Below are 15432 nucleotides of genomic sequence, written 5' to 3'. Positions count from 1 at the left end.
TTCAATTAAATACCTATAAAATCATCTTACAATAGATATTTCATCCTTTTTAGGAAAATTTACAGTAAATTATTATTTTCTAATATAAACAAAGTGTACTTTATCACAAATACTTTATTAGCAACCAGAATAATATCCTTTTTTAGAATACTTATTCAACTTTGCTTTTGGCTACCTTTATATTAACTGTTTTTAGTTATATTGATATACAATATCAGTCTGGATCCATTTTTTTTTCAGATACAGAAAAATGTGTGAAATGCTCAAAGTTTCAAATACAGGTACATATGTTTGAAAATTAGCTACTGAGCATAAGAAATAGCTTCTTTTCCATAACTATTTTTTGCTGTATTGCCAGGGTCATATTGAATCTTTGTAGCTGCATAATAACCCTTAATACATGTTGTATTTTCCTCTCTTCTCTATGGTTTTGTTTCTTGGCTGTTTCTAAATTGCATGGTTTGTGGGCAGGCACTATTGTAAGTTTCCTTACATGATTCTGCCACATAAACTTTCTTTTGACTGACACTTTCTAGAAGACATTCTTCTCATGACTAATGATGGTGACCTAGCTTCCTGAGATTATTTTGTATAGACTAATATTACTGAACATACTCATTTCGCCTGTCTTCTAAGCCAGGGTTGCATTTTGGGACCCTAAAAAACAAAAAAACTTACACTGATGTACTAATATCACTAATGGTGTATACTGATGATAATTCATTTTCATGAAATAGCTCCTTGAATTTGATAGAACTTTGTAAGGTAGGAATTTGGTATACATTCAACTGTATGTATATGAATAACAAAACAAAACAAGTGGCGTCTTTGTCAGTGGTAATTTGGTAACCAAATCTGTTTAGGTGCTGAAAGCAGTTTAAAATAATTTAATGTTACAAATGCACTCATGAGGGTGCTTAAAAAATTAGTGGAAAATGGAATTAATAGATAATAGAATTTTTCCACAAACTCTTTGAAGCACCCTCCAATTCCAAAGCCCATTGCCCATCAAGTCAATTTCAACTCAGCGACCCTAAATAGGTTTTCCAAGGCTATAGATCTTTATGGGAGCAGATAGCCTCAACTTTCTCCTGAGGAGTCAGCTAGTAGGTTTCAACTGCCAGCCTTGTAGTTGATAGTCCAGCAATTATCCTTCTTGAGACAATGGCATACCCCTAAATTTCTCACTGTTTTATTATTATTATTATTACTATTATTTTTTATTATTAAATGAAATGTAGAGGGTGTGATCCACTGTCAATATCCATTCAGACAATTTCTAATAGTTTGCTGAAAATGTTTTCAACATTTTGCATTAACATTTTGAAGGAATTTTCTGCATTTTGACAAAGGTATATCAGCTTGGAAAATATAAGCAGTATATGAAATAATCTTTTTCTCTTGAACCCCTTCTCCTTTCCCTAGTTTGTTTTTTATTTCCACACATGAAGTGTTCTCACTTTGCCTAACATTATAAAAGTCTTTTCTTGCCTATCCATTTGCCCTCTAGAATTTCTCAGTTGAATCCTAATTAGGAAACTTTTCCATTTTAAGGAGTAATAATTCATTGTAGAAAAGGGAACTACTGCAATGCTAGCAAATCTGCACATGAATCTACAATGAATTTAAGTGTAATGTTAAAAATTGATATAAATGGTCAATTAATGGGGCATAAAACTAAATGCAATTTAAAATGGAATGGTTTAGTGCTATTAGGGCCCTGGACTGTTGTTTCAGAATTTAGCTCTAGATACTCATGCTGGAATTGTCAAGTTATTGATAGAATTAGCTGAGTACTTATTGCAATTATAATAGTCCCCCATTAAGTTGCAGAATTTTGGGTCTTCCTTAAAACACATTTAGCTTCTAGAGCATGTGTGCTGTGTTTACTGACCTTCTTTTTCTCCTTTAATTCTCCATGGCCAAGAAACCACACTTATCAAACTAACCATTAAAATGTGTCATACTGTTTTAGTAATATTATCAATAGGTTTATTAGTCATTTTATTTAAGTTTTTGCAAGTCTTCTTTCTGTGTTTTCACTCTGCAGGAAACGGTTGTCCTTTAATATTGAATTAACTTTTGAATGCTGTTTGGTTTTATCTATCTTTAGTATATCATTCTTTGACATACCTAGGCATTATATCACTTAAATTATATTATAATCTGGTTTTACTATAGGTAAAATCGGAGGGTATGTATTTTATTACTCATGAGCTCTTTTGAAAATCCACATAAAAATGACACATTTTAGGTATATGTAAAAATTATCATCATTGATTTATCCATCATAATGTGTTCATTTAGGTCTTCCCTTTTTCTGAATTTGTCTCCATGTGTGTTTTCATTGCTACTGGTACACTGAATGTGTCCCCTTCAATATATTTAGCTATACTCAACTCTTGATTATCTGTGTTAATACAAAAGAGGTCTACAACATTCAAATAGCACTTATATTTGCACTAAATTATATCTTTGCACTAAAGATTAAATTAGGTATGCTTAGCAATGGGAAAATCACTTCTAAATTAATGCTGTAACAGTTGTTTTTTTTTTAAAAAAAAAGGTGGGTTCTTATCTCATCTTCTAGTCCTTAATTCTTCTCATCTCTGTATGAATTCCACCTTCAGGGAACATAGCTCTGTTCTCTGACAGTCTTTTATCATTTCTCTTTTATCACAGGCTAAGCACAGATGCTGTTTCAGAAAATGTTTCTTAAGTCAGGGTTTGATTAAAGGATAGAGTTTCAAAGTTCTAACTTGCTATATGTCAAATAAGAGTGACGGTTAGAAATACAGGAATTAGGAGAGAAAGTTAGTTCCTGGTGTTATCAATAGAGTGGTATACCTCTGTGTGTGTGTGTGTACACACACTCCACTCATATAACTTGTAGTGTGGTATAGTAAATTTGCATATATTATTCACATGCATAGGTACCAATGATTACATTCATTTTATTTAGAGTGCAGAGTATATTCTATAGCTAAAAGAAAATAAAATTGAAGCCAGACAAACAGACTCAGTTTTTAATTTCAAAACTAGCATATCTTGGTGTGGCACAGTAAGCACTGAACTACTTACTAACCACAAGGTCTGCAGGTCAAACCCACCAGGTCACTGTGAGTCAGAACTGACTCAATGACACTAAAAACAACAATAACAAAGTGTTTCCTATCTGGGTGACTTTGGGCAAATTACATACTTTTTGTCTCTTCATCTTTAGAAGAATATAGTGGTGTATACTGTGTGGTTGGCCCAGGATCAGGCAATGTTTCATTTTTCTGTGCATCAGGTCGCTATGAGTCGGTACCGACTCGATGGCACCTAACAACAACAACAACTGTGTGGTGGGATAAATGAGTTAATATGCATAACATAATTGACACATTATAAATTATTATTATTTCTTCTTTATTCAGTCACTACTCATATTCCAGGTAGAAGGACAAACAGGACAATTGAAACAGCTCTGTCATTTGCCTTAATTGCAGTTCTGGAGATAATATTCTCTGCCTGCCCCTGTGACTCTGTTGAGATATAGGAAGAGCAATAATGAGTAATTATAGTTATAGTACTAATAACTTTTCATGCATCTTTTTATGTGAATCTCATAAATGGTACCGATGGTACTCACCTTGGAAGTCCTGGTTTGGTTAACTTTTAGACAAGGTTTGATAGAAATCCGATGTCTAAAAGCTCTCTTGACAGAAGTAGTTCGTAAGAATTTCAACGGTTTCTTTTCTTTTTGCCAAAGTTTAAATACATTTACCAAACTAGTGATCTGAATTATTATCTTTTTTACATTGCCTCTCTTTAAATAATTAACTTTAAAAGTAAAAGGAATATAATCCACAGGGGATATGTTCCAAAACCCCTCCAGTAGATGCCTTAAACTATATATATAATGCCAAAGCCTACATATATACTATGCCTTTCCCTGATGCTTTCATATGACAGGTACCCAGGCTGCCCCAGTGGGCAGCATTAGCCCAACAAACACTGGCAGAGCAGAGCACAGCAACTGACCCAACTGTGTTTTCCACGTTGGTGCCCAGCCAAGGAGGAGAAAGTTAGCTCTGGGACCCAGTGGGAATGGATGAGATTTCATCACTCTGGGGGAGGGGGGTGTTGCTGTAGGATAAGCACTGGATTGCAAGGCCGGTTTGAAACACGAGTTTGGCAGTTCAAATTCACCAGCTGCTCTTTGGAAACGCTATATAAGGGTGCTATGAGTTGGATTTGACTCTAAGACACTTAACAACAGCTTAGGAGAGCACACAATGTAAACATTTTTGGCTTCATTTGACCAGTAGTAACAAACCATGGAAAACAAAACCATAGGTAAGGGGGAAATACTGCATTTTCTTTCCACGGAAAATAACAGACTTATGCAGAATTTCTACATTTCAATGCTGAAAACTCTAGAGTACTAGTGTGGAGCTGTAAGATAAGCCCTGAGCTACCAACCCCCCCAAGGTTGACAGTTCAAACCCACCAGCTTCTCTTTGGAAACCCTATACAGAGTCGCTATGAGGCGAGACCAACTCCATGGCACTTAGCAACAACTCTGAAAACTAACTAGGAAAATATTTTATTAATTGATATGCTAAATCAAAAGGTATTTATAAAAAAAAAAAAGGATAGTTAACTAGTTTTAAGTGTAAGTGTTTTCAGTTAATGAAAGCATACCTACTATGTAATAGAAGGAGCTCTGGTAGCGTAGTGGTTAAGAATTGGGCTGCAAACCTTAAGGTCAGCAGTTCCGTGGGAGAAAGATGAGGCTTTCTGCTCCCATAAAGATTTACAGCCTCAGAAACCCTGTACAGGGTCCCTATGAGTTGGAACTGACTTCACGGCACATCACCACCACCACCACTATGTAATAGAATACTTTAACTTGCAGCAGTGACTACTATTTTGTTATATACAAATTCCTAAAATTCTTATAAACTGGGACTGAGATCAATGAGCCAGATTTACTGTCATTGTGGTGTGTAAAAATGCCACTAAACTGGAATTCAAGAAGTCTTATGATTAGTGTGGGAAGGTTTTGCTCCCCATACATATTTCACTTCCCTATCAAAGTGTCTCATTTAAACTTAATATATTTGGGATAAACCATGAACACTTGTGGTGATGGTTTTGTGCTGTGGAGTAGATTCTGACTCATAGCAACCCTATATAGAGTTTCTGAGTCTGTAAATCTTAAGAGAAGCAGAAAGACTCATCTTGAGAGATTTGAACTGGTGACCTTGTGGTTAGCATCCCGACTCAGAATCCACTATGCTACCAGCAGGGCTCCTTATGAAGCCTTGTAGCTTTCCATAAAATTAAAATGATCCTTTGGAGAAAGAAGCTAGAGAATGAATTAGGGTGCTAGCAGTTATTGAAGAAGCCCTGATGACGTCATGATCAAGCACTTGGCTGCTAACTGAAAGATTGTCACTTTCAACCCAGCAGCCCTTGCAGGGAAGAGAGTGGTGGTAATCTGCTTCAGTAAAGTTGTGCAACCTTGGAAATCCTATGGGGCAGTTCTACTTGGATCTGTCGGGTAACTGAGTCAGAATTAGCTCATCGGCAGTGGGTGGGCAGAGCAATCTTTGACACTTTATATGATCACTTTAGAACTTGGCTTCGGTTTTTCATCTCTAGCTGAATGTAACTCAGAAGGAAAGAGGGCTACAGAAAGAGAATGCTATAGATAGGGAATGTAGGCTATGCCATGTATAAATCTACTAATTAGTATAAAATCTGCTAGAATTTTTGTGTGAGACATAGTATGATATTATGCATAAAAGTCATTGACTTGTGCCTGATAATTGTCATTGTTGTTGTTAAGTGCCATCAAGTTGGTTCCAACTCATAGCAACCCATACAGGGTTTCTGAGGAGCGACTGGTGAGTGTGAACCACTGACCTTGCAGTTCAAAATGACCTTGAAGCCAAGAGCTGATCCTATGATGCCATACCAGGAAGCTGAGAACTCAGATTATCAAGATGAGGATGAAAAGTCTTAATTTACCTCATCTGAAAATCTTTATTTTCTAAGAAAAATAAATATTTTTATAAATGAAATACCACTTTTTAAAAGATGGAAGAGTATTATTGTGTTGAAATAAATAGAAAAGATTAGGTTAAAAATTATGAGAATTAGGGTTCTCAGAAAAAAAGTGCTATCTAGCCTGACTCACTAATTTAACATAGAAAGGTTATATGCTTATGTCTCTTCAAATTTCCTTTTAATATTTCAGTTTTTTTTCTTTCTTGTCAAAGATCCAAGTGCATAATTAAGGTGTTTCTGAGGCAAAGGTGTGAGGGAAGTAAATTTTTGCTAGTAAACGATCTCCTCTGACCTAATGTGAAAAACAAAATCAAAGCAAAATAAATAAACAAATATAGGTCTTTGTTGTTGTTGTTAGGTACCGTGCAGTTGGTTCCGACTCATAGTGACCCTTCACAGGGTTTCTGAGGCTGCAAATCTTAATGGGAGCAGAAAGTCTCATCTTTCTTCTGCAGAATAGCTGGTAGTTTCAAACTGCCGACCTTGAGATTAGCAGTCCGATTTGTAACCACTACGCTACCAGAGCTCCTTTGTTTTCTATGTAGATGGAATTATTTATTTCATTTTATTATTGAAAATTAGAGTGTCTTAAATAAACAAATGTTCTGGTCTAACAAAGATGGGGAAAAACTTTAAAATTAGCAATCTTAAATATTGGACTTCTGGTGTGGCGCTGTATGAAGAGATCCATATTTGTGTCCACCGCAAAAAAAAAGTGACCCAGCAGTGTGGCAATCATTAAACAAAATCATTAAAATCACACGCAAGTAAATTTTTGCTGAAGATAATTCAAAAACCTCTGCAACCAACAGGGAATTTCTAGAGGTTCAAACTGGATTCAGATAAGGACATAGAATGAGGGATACCATTGCTGACGTCAGATTGATCTTGGCTGAAAGCAGAGGATACCAGAAAAATGTTTACCCGTGTTTTATTGATTATGCAAAAGCTTTCATTTGTGTGAATCATGACAAGCTATGGACAACATTGAAAAGAATGGAACACTTAATTGTGTTAATAAGGAGTCTACACCGACCAAGAGGCAGTCATTCAAACAGAACAAGTAGAAACTGAATGGCTTCACTTTAGGAAAGGTGTGCTCCAGGGTTGTATTTTGTCACCATATGTATTTAATCTGCATGCTGGGCCAATAATTTGTGAAATTGGATTACTTGAAGAAGGACATGGCATCAGGATTGGAGGAAGACTCATTACCAACCTGCAATATGCAAATGATATAACTTTGCTTGCTGGAAGCAAAAAGAACTTTAAATACTTACTAATGAAGATCAAAGACTATAGCCTTCGATATGTATTGCGGATCAATGAAATAAAGAATCCTCATAAGTGGACCAATAAATAACAATGTACAGTGGAGAACAGATTGAAGTTGTCAAACATTTCATTTTGCTTGGATTCACAATCCAACACTTGTGGAAGCAACAGCCATGAATCAAGTGATATGGCATTGTGCAGATTTGCTGCACAAGACATTTTGCAAAGTATTCAAGAGCAAAAATGATAAGCTAGAGGACTAAGGTGTGCCTGGCCCATGGTATTTTCAATAGCCTTATATGCATGTGAAAGTTAGGCAATGAATAAGGAATACTATAGAAGAATAGATGCATTTGAGTTTTGGTATTGGAGAAGAATACTAAAAGTATCACGGATTGCCAGAAGAACAAACAAATGTGTGTTGGAAGAAGCACAATCAGAATGCTTCCTGAAAGCCAGTATAGCAAGACTTCATCTCTCACATTTCAAACATGTTATCAGGAGGGACTAGTCCCTGGAGAAGACTGTCATGTTCAGGAAAGTAGAGGGTCAATGCAAAAGAGGAAGACCACCCCCAACCCCCCAACAAGATGTATTAGTACAGTGCTGGCAGCAATGTGCTCATGGGTAACAACCACCATTGTTAGGATTGGGCAGTATTTCATTCTGTTGTGCATAGGGTCACTATGTGTTGGAGCCATTTTAATGACACTTAACAACAATAACATGTATATATTTTATATTATATGTTGTTGTTGTTGTCAGGTGCCATCGAGTCAGAACCGACTCATAGCGACCCCATGCACAGCAGAATGAAACAATGTCCTATCCTGGGCCAACCTCACTACCACTGCCACACTTGAGTCCATCAATGATGCCACCTGGCCAATCCATTTCGTTAGGGGTCTTCGTCTTTTTCTCTGATCCTCCACCTTACCCAGCATGACATCCTTCTCCAGCGACTGTTTCCTCCGGACACTATGTATATTATATAACTATGTATATGTGTGAATTCTGGTGTGGCACTATAGGCTAATGCACTGGACTGAAAGGTCAGTTTGAACCACAGGGCTGGCATTTCAAGCTCACCAATTGCTCCTCAGAAATCCTATACAGGGTTGCTATGGGTCAGAACCAACTCAATGGCACTTAACAACAACAGCAAATATGTGTGTGTGTGTATGAAGGTACTACAAAAAGTTTGTGGGAAAATTCCCTTACTTTGAATTCAATTTTTCCATTTACTTTTTGAAGCCTCCTCATATATATAGTCTTTAGATATTGAAAACATCTTAAATCTAAATGTAGTGCATGTAGTATTGATTTACTTTATCTTAGAATAGTCCAACGGTTTTGATAACGAAAACAATATCATTTTATCTAAAATATACAATGCATCGGCAATAAATAAAAATATATATTTATTTATTATATATAAATAAATAAAAATTATTAAATAATAATCCTGAGACAGAATAACAGTGAGCTGTTTTTATCAAGATTGATTCATTTCTTATGTACGTCTAGTTAGAGTCCTCACAGGTGGGCAGAGTAATAGCACACCTCTTTGTACTCAGAAACTGTTTTCCCTTAGCGTAGACAATTGTAAGAACATGATGGGTTGTATGATACAAAAGATCAGCTAACCAGTTTGTCATCAACTGATGTCACTGGCACCATCATCACAGTTTTCTTATTAATCAATATTGTCTAGCAAATAGGTATTTTCCTTGAAAGGGAGTTAGCCTTTTAGAGAAATGTCATTAACTCTTTACATCCAGCTTAGTCGGTTGCTACTTCAGTGCACCCTAGTGGTGCAAATGAACCAATGCAGCTGGAGAAGTATTTACTTAGAGCAACCAGTGTCTCCTAGGGATGGCACTTGTTCAGATCCAGAAGTTAATGTTTTCCTGGGAGATGTGATGGAGTAATAAATAAGGTGGCCATGTACTTAAAGTGTGTACATGTGTGCACCTATATGTGTATTTAACTGGGATTAAATACAACAAGAAATAGTTAAAGGTTAAATGAGGCAGTAGAAAGAAAATGGTACCAGGTGAATATCGTATGGACTTGGATTTAAATTCTGATAGGCACGTTCTATACATCTGTGTTTTATATATCTGACTTACTCTGACTAATATTGTTTAGGGAGTGTTAGGACTTTGTAGGGTTGTTTTGAGACTCAGAAATAAGATATGTAAAAGATTGAACATAATTGCTAAAAATATGGTGCTATTTTATTGAGATGAATAAAATATTATTTTATTGAGATGAATTGAAAGATGACGATTTTTAAAACTATGGAGTTTAGTGATGTAACTGGTTCTATAAATTGTTATATTCTTTTAACTGTTGTTGTTGTTTTAAGTACCATTGAGTCAGTTCCTACATATAGCAACCCTGTATAGGGTTTTTGTGGAGCAGTTGGTAAATTTGAACTACTGACCTTGCGGTTTAAACTGACCTTATGGTCCAGTGCATAATCCACATGAAAAGTCCCCTTTTTCTTTGTGTCATCCTGCTCCTCAGTGTCCTATGGGTAAGTTTCACCCATATCCTTATTCATGACCTTGCCACAATTGTGTATTTATTGCTCTAGAAGCTCTTTGGATTAAACTGCAAGGTCAGCAGTTTAAACCCACCAACAGATCTGCGGGAGAAAAGATCAGGCCATCTACTCTTGTAAATATTTACCATCTCACTAACCCTACACAGGTTTGCTGTATGTTGAAACCAACTCTTTGACTGTGATTTTGGGTGTTTGGGATTATGAATCATAGTTTTAGTTATTCTGTGTTAAATATAAAGAAGCCAATTTCTTCCTCTAAATTTTAAATCTGTTTATCTGCTCCAGTCTTCTTCCTTATTTTGGAAGAAAATGTCTTCTTTCAGTCAATACACATCACAGTCATATTCGAGTTATATTTATTGAACGATAGGTAAGTCTTAAAGGAAACAGAGACTATGAATTAGTTACTGCTTCTGAGAATTTGAAGTTTGTCCAAGAAATGTCCATCTTGGTCTACTCGTTCTTGCCAGTAGGAAATATATAAATGTCATATATTTTTTTCATATATGGCACTGTAGAATCAACACTGGACTGTGAACCGTAAGGTCAGCTGTTCAAATCCTCAAGCTATTCCTCAGAAACCCTAGAGCTAGGGTCTTTATGAGTCGGAACTACAACATCAGTACATTAGTTACATAATGATCCATATTGTCTAAAGCAGCATTTCTCCATACGGAATTGTAATTGTAGGCTTTGGGGGCAGACAGTTGGTATTGCCTGAGGTATTTCTTGCCATTTAATGTTTCTTATCCGTGAGAGTTAAGTTCCAGCAACACAACCCTCAGTTACTGTGATAACTAAAATGCCTCCTTGCTCTCTGTTTGCAATGGTTAATACCATTGTAAGGCATTTTCCAAAGGAAACCATACGGTCAGTTGTCTACTCGGCACCTGACATCAATGTTTTTGTTATGAATTTAAACAAGGAATTCTACATCCATAACGTGCTGTTATCTCACAGACTCTGCCATTTGCTTGCACAAATACTCATAGATGAGTGCTCTGCAATCTATTGGACTCTCTAGCACAGTGAAATATAACCTTCTCCATCTTCTTCATGTTCCCGAAGAGAACTACTTCTTGCTGGTGCCAAGTGACTAAGTGGTGCAAATGGTTAGATGTGCTCAGCTGCTAACCAAAAAACTGGAAGTTTGAGTCTGCCAAGAGGCACCTTGGAAGAAAGGCCTGGTGATCTGCTTCTGTAAAAATCAACCATTGAAAACCCTGTGGAGTGTAGTTCTACTCTGACACACACGAGGTCACTATGAGTCACACTCAACAACGATTTAGTGGTCTGAGCAACTACTAAGAACTATATTCTTAGCTGTCTCTTCCGAGAGAAGTGTTTTCTCCACACTGACTAGCAGTGTATGTGTTTTTTAAATGCTGTCGAGTCAATTAAGACTCATAGAGACCATGTATAGGGTTTCCGAGGAGCGGTGCATAGGAAATGTAAACTTGAGCACAAGGAGTTGCAATAGGAACCAGGGAGAGCTTGAAATTAACCTTTTAAAAGTGTGAATGAGTTCTAGACCACAGAGGTTGAATTCTCTTTGCATTTCTCCCTGGAGCCTCAACAAAAACACTAATATTATTCATATTCTTCAAGAAAAATCAAGAGAGAAAGCAAATTTCCCAAACTTCCCATGTGTGTAATTGTAAATTTAAAAGGCGTTCTTCATGGTGTGAATAATTCTATAGACATTTGGTTTGCTGAGTCAATTTATTTACTTACAATATTTAGGGATTCTCTTTGTTGTATTATTGGGAAAACATGTATGAAGAAAAACTTTTCAGAGCCCATCTGTTCTTTTACTTTTTTTAAGAGTAAGAATCCTCTGTTATAACAATCTGTTCCTTAGCAGTTAAATATTCTATTCTAAGATAAGACACAAAAATAGCACTCACAACTTTAGTGATGTATTTTCAGTTTATTTGACTGTCTGTCTCCTTTTGATGTCACATTGATTTAGATTCTGTGTATTTTAGTTATTGTAAAATAAAGCTCAAAATTAAAGTGTTTATCATTGATACAAAGGTAAATGGAAAGAGAGTAAGTTCTTCCACTGTAATACAACAAAATGTAAAATGTTATCAATGAAGCAAAAACAATTTCCAACAAAATTGAATTCACTATAATTCGATTGAACTTAAACTACATTCTTTTACTTGTTTGCACATGCTCTAAAATGCTAATGTATACTGATGTGTCAACAAACTCATCTGATGTTGTTCTATGATACTGTTAGCCCTACAGCTTTCCCTCCTCTACCACCAGCTCTGGTTGCTGTCAAGTCAATTCTGTCTCATGGTGACCTCATGAGAATTGCTCTCCATAGGGTTTCCATTGGTTGATTGTTTTGGAAGTAGGTTTCCATGCCTTTCTTCCATTCTTTTCAATATTCTGGAATAGTTTAAGTAGAATTGTTATGAATTCGTTTCTGAATGTTTGATAGAATTCACCATTGAAAACCTCCGGACCTGAACTTTTGGGAGAAGTTATTTGACCTGATCAATTTCTTATTTTGTTATGGGTCGATTCAAATGTCTTACCTCAGTCTGTGTTAGTTGAGGTTGTTATTGTTGTTGTTATGTGCCATGGAGTTGGTTCTGATTCATAGCGACCCTGTACAGGATTTCCGAGGCTGTAAATCTTTGTGGGAGCAGAAAGCCTCATCTTTCTCCCATGGAACAGCTGGTAGTTCTGAACTGCTGACCCTGAGGTTAGCAGACCGATTCGTAACCACTATGCTACCAGAGCTCCAGAGCTATTCAAATTTCTTACCTCAGTGTGTGTTAGTTTAGATAGTTAGTGTGTTTATAGAAAGTTTTCCATTTCTCCTAAGTTTTCGAATTTGTTGGAGTACAGTTCTTCATATTATTTTATTATTATCGTTTTTATTTCTGTTGGTTCCATTGTGATGATACCTATTTCATTTCTTGTGTGTGTTACTTGCATCTTCTCTTTTTTTTGTTGTTGGGTGTGCTAGTAGTTTGTAAATTTTGTTAATCATTTCAAAGAATCTACTTATAGCTTTGTTTTCTTTCTATTGTCATTTTGTTTCATTTCTTTCTATTTCCACTCTAATTTTCATTATTTCTCTTCTTCTGGTGAATGTAGGCTTATTTTGTTGCTGCTTTTTTTTTTTTTTTTTTAATTATTAGGGATTGTTGGGTTAAGGTATTGATTTTGGTTTTTGATTAAGGTATTGATTAAGGTATTGATTTGTGTTTGTTTGTTGCTCTAAATTTCCCTCTCAGTGGTGTTTTGCTGTGTTCATAAGGTTTTGGTATATTGTGTTTTCATTCTCAGTTTATTCAAGTAATTTTTTAATTTCATTTAAGAAAGAGTTTCTTCTATTATCTGTTGTATTAAGGAGCTCTGGTGGAATAGTAGGGTATATGTTGGGTTACTAACATCAAGTCTAGCAGTTCAAATCCTCTGCTAGCTCCCCATGAGACAGATGAGGCCCCTGGAAATATTTACAACCTTGGAAACCCTATAGTGTCACTATGGATCAGAACTGACGCCACAGCACACAGCCACCACCACCATCACCAATGGACTAGTCAGCTTTTATGTATTAATTTTTTTTCAAATCTTCCTAGTGATGATTTTTTATTTTATAGCTCTGTGAGCTGAGAATATACATTGTAGCATGTCTATGTTGTTAAAAATATTGAGGCTTGCTTTGTGGCTTAATAGATTGTCAGTTTTGAAGAATGTTCCATATGTGCTGGAAAACAATGTTTATTGTGCTGTTTTGGGATTGTCTATGAGGTCAAGTTGGTTGATTGTGTTGTTTAGTTCTTCTGTGTCTTTTCTAGTTTACTTGTAGTTGTCCTTTCATTCACTGCAAGTAGTATATTAAAGTCTCCTATTATAATTGGAGTGAGTCCTGGTGTGACACTGTAGAGTAAGCACTGGACTGCTAACCACAAGATTGATGGTTCAAATTCCGTAGCTGCTCCTCAGAAGCCCTACAGAGGGTTTCTCTGAATCCGAACTGACTTGATGCCACTGAACAACAACAGCAACAATCATTGTGGTGTTGTCTGTTTTTATTTTCAATTCTGTTTAAGTTTGAGTTTTATATTATGAGACTCTTTCATTAGATGCATAGATATTTATTATAGTTTGTCTTCTTGTTCAGTTGACTCTTTAATTATTAAATAGGTCCTTCTCTCTCTCTCTTAGGCTGTTTTTTGTCTTAATTTATCAGATATCAATATTACCACTCCTGCTCTTTTTTTTTTTTTTTTTCATCAAGACTACAGCCTTTAGTGTGAGGCCTGATTGCACTGTAGGATAAGCACTAGACTACAAACTAAAACATCAGTGATTTGAGTCTGGCAGCAGCTCCTTTGGAGAAAGATGGGGTTATCTGCTCCTGTAAAGATTTACAGACTCAGAAATCCTTTACAGGGTAATTATGAGTCTGAACTGACTCAACAGCACTAACAACAATTATAGCATCCTTCAGCATGGGTTGTACCTCATCATAAAGAATACAAAACTACTCACAATTGGACCAATAAAAAACATCATAATACATGGAGACAAAAATGAAGCTGTGGAAGACTTAATTTTGCTGGGTCCCACAATCAGCACTCATGGAAACATTAGTCAAATAGTGAAACAATGTATTGCTTTAAACAGATAAGCTGCACAAGATCTCTTTAAAGTGTTAAAGCCAATAGATATCAGTTTGAAGACTAAAGTGCATCTGACTCAAGCCTTGATATTTTCAATAGCCTCATATGCATGTGAAAATTGGACAGTGAATAAAGAAGATCAGAGAAGAATTGATACTTTTGAGTTATGGTGTTGATGAATATTGAAAGGACCATGGACTGCCAGAAGAACAAAGAAATCTGTGTTGGGAGAACGACAGCCAGGATGCTCCTTAGAAGTCGGGATGGCAAGACTTTGTCTCTCATATTTTGGACTTTTTATCAGGAAGGATCAGTTCCTTGAGAAGGACATCATGTTTAATAAAAACAGGAAGACTCCCAACAAGATGAACTGATGCAGTGACAGCAGCAACATGCTAAAGCTTACCAGCAATTGTGAGGATGGAGCAGGATCAGGGGAATCTTTCATTCTGTATGAATAGGAGCAGACACAATAACAACAACAATAACAAAGCTCTCTTTTGGTTGCCATTAGCTTGGAATATTTGAATTTTAGTCAATTTTTTCTGTGTCTAAGGTGTCTCTCTTGATGGGTCCTGTTTTCTTATCTACTCTGATGCTCTCCTATCCTTGACTGGTGCATTTAATCCAATAACATTCAGTGTTTCCTGGTGGGTGTGATATAGAATGGTGGGAGTATGTGTGTGGTTCTTAGTTTGCTGATTGTGAGAGCATCTGATGGTGGGTTGACTTGGTATTGTCACTGTATATCATTGATCAGATGGTTGGAGTGGGCAGCAGGAGATGTAGGTACGGCTTAGCAGTGTGAGCTGTCTCCCACTGGATAAAACAAAAATAACACAAAACAAAAAAACCAACCACAACAACAAA

At 36.2% G+C, this 15432-nt stretch overlaps 1 protein-coding gene across 3 annotated transcripts in view; it reads left to right on the top strand.

The window, feature by feature from the left end:
• NOL4 (nucleolar protein 4) overlaps positions 1 to 15432 on the top strand; it is a 509886-nt gene that overhangs the window by 115580 nt on the left and 378874 nt on the right. The gene's annotated exons all lie outside the window — the stretch shown is intronic.

The sequence above is a fragment of the Chrysochloris asiatica genome, unplaced genomic scaffold, assembly GCF_000296735.1.
Source record: "Chrysochloris asiatica unplaced genomic scaffold, ChrAsi1.0 scaffold00015, whole genome shotgun sequence".
In the NCBI taxonomy this organism is placed as follows: Eukaryota; Metazoa; Chordata; class Mammalia; order Afrosoricida; family Chrysochloridae; genus Chrysochloris; species Chrysochloris asiatica.
The sequence above is the reverse complement of the archived record's forward strand: the minus strand, read 5'-3'. Positions and strand labels throughout refer to the sequence as shown.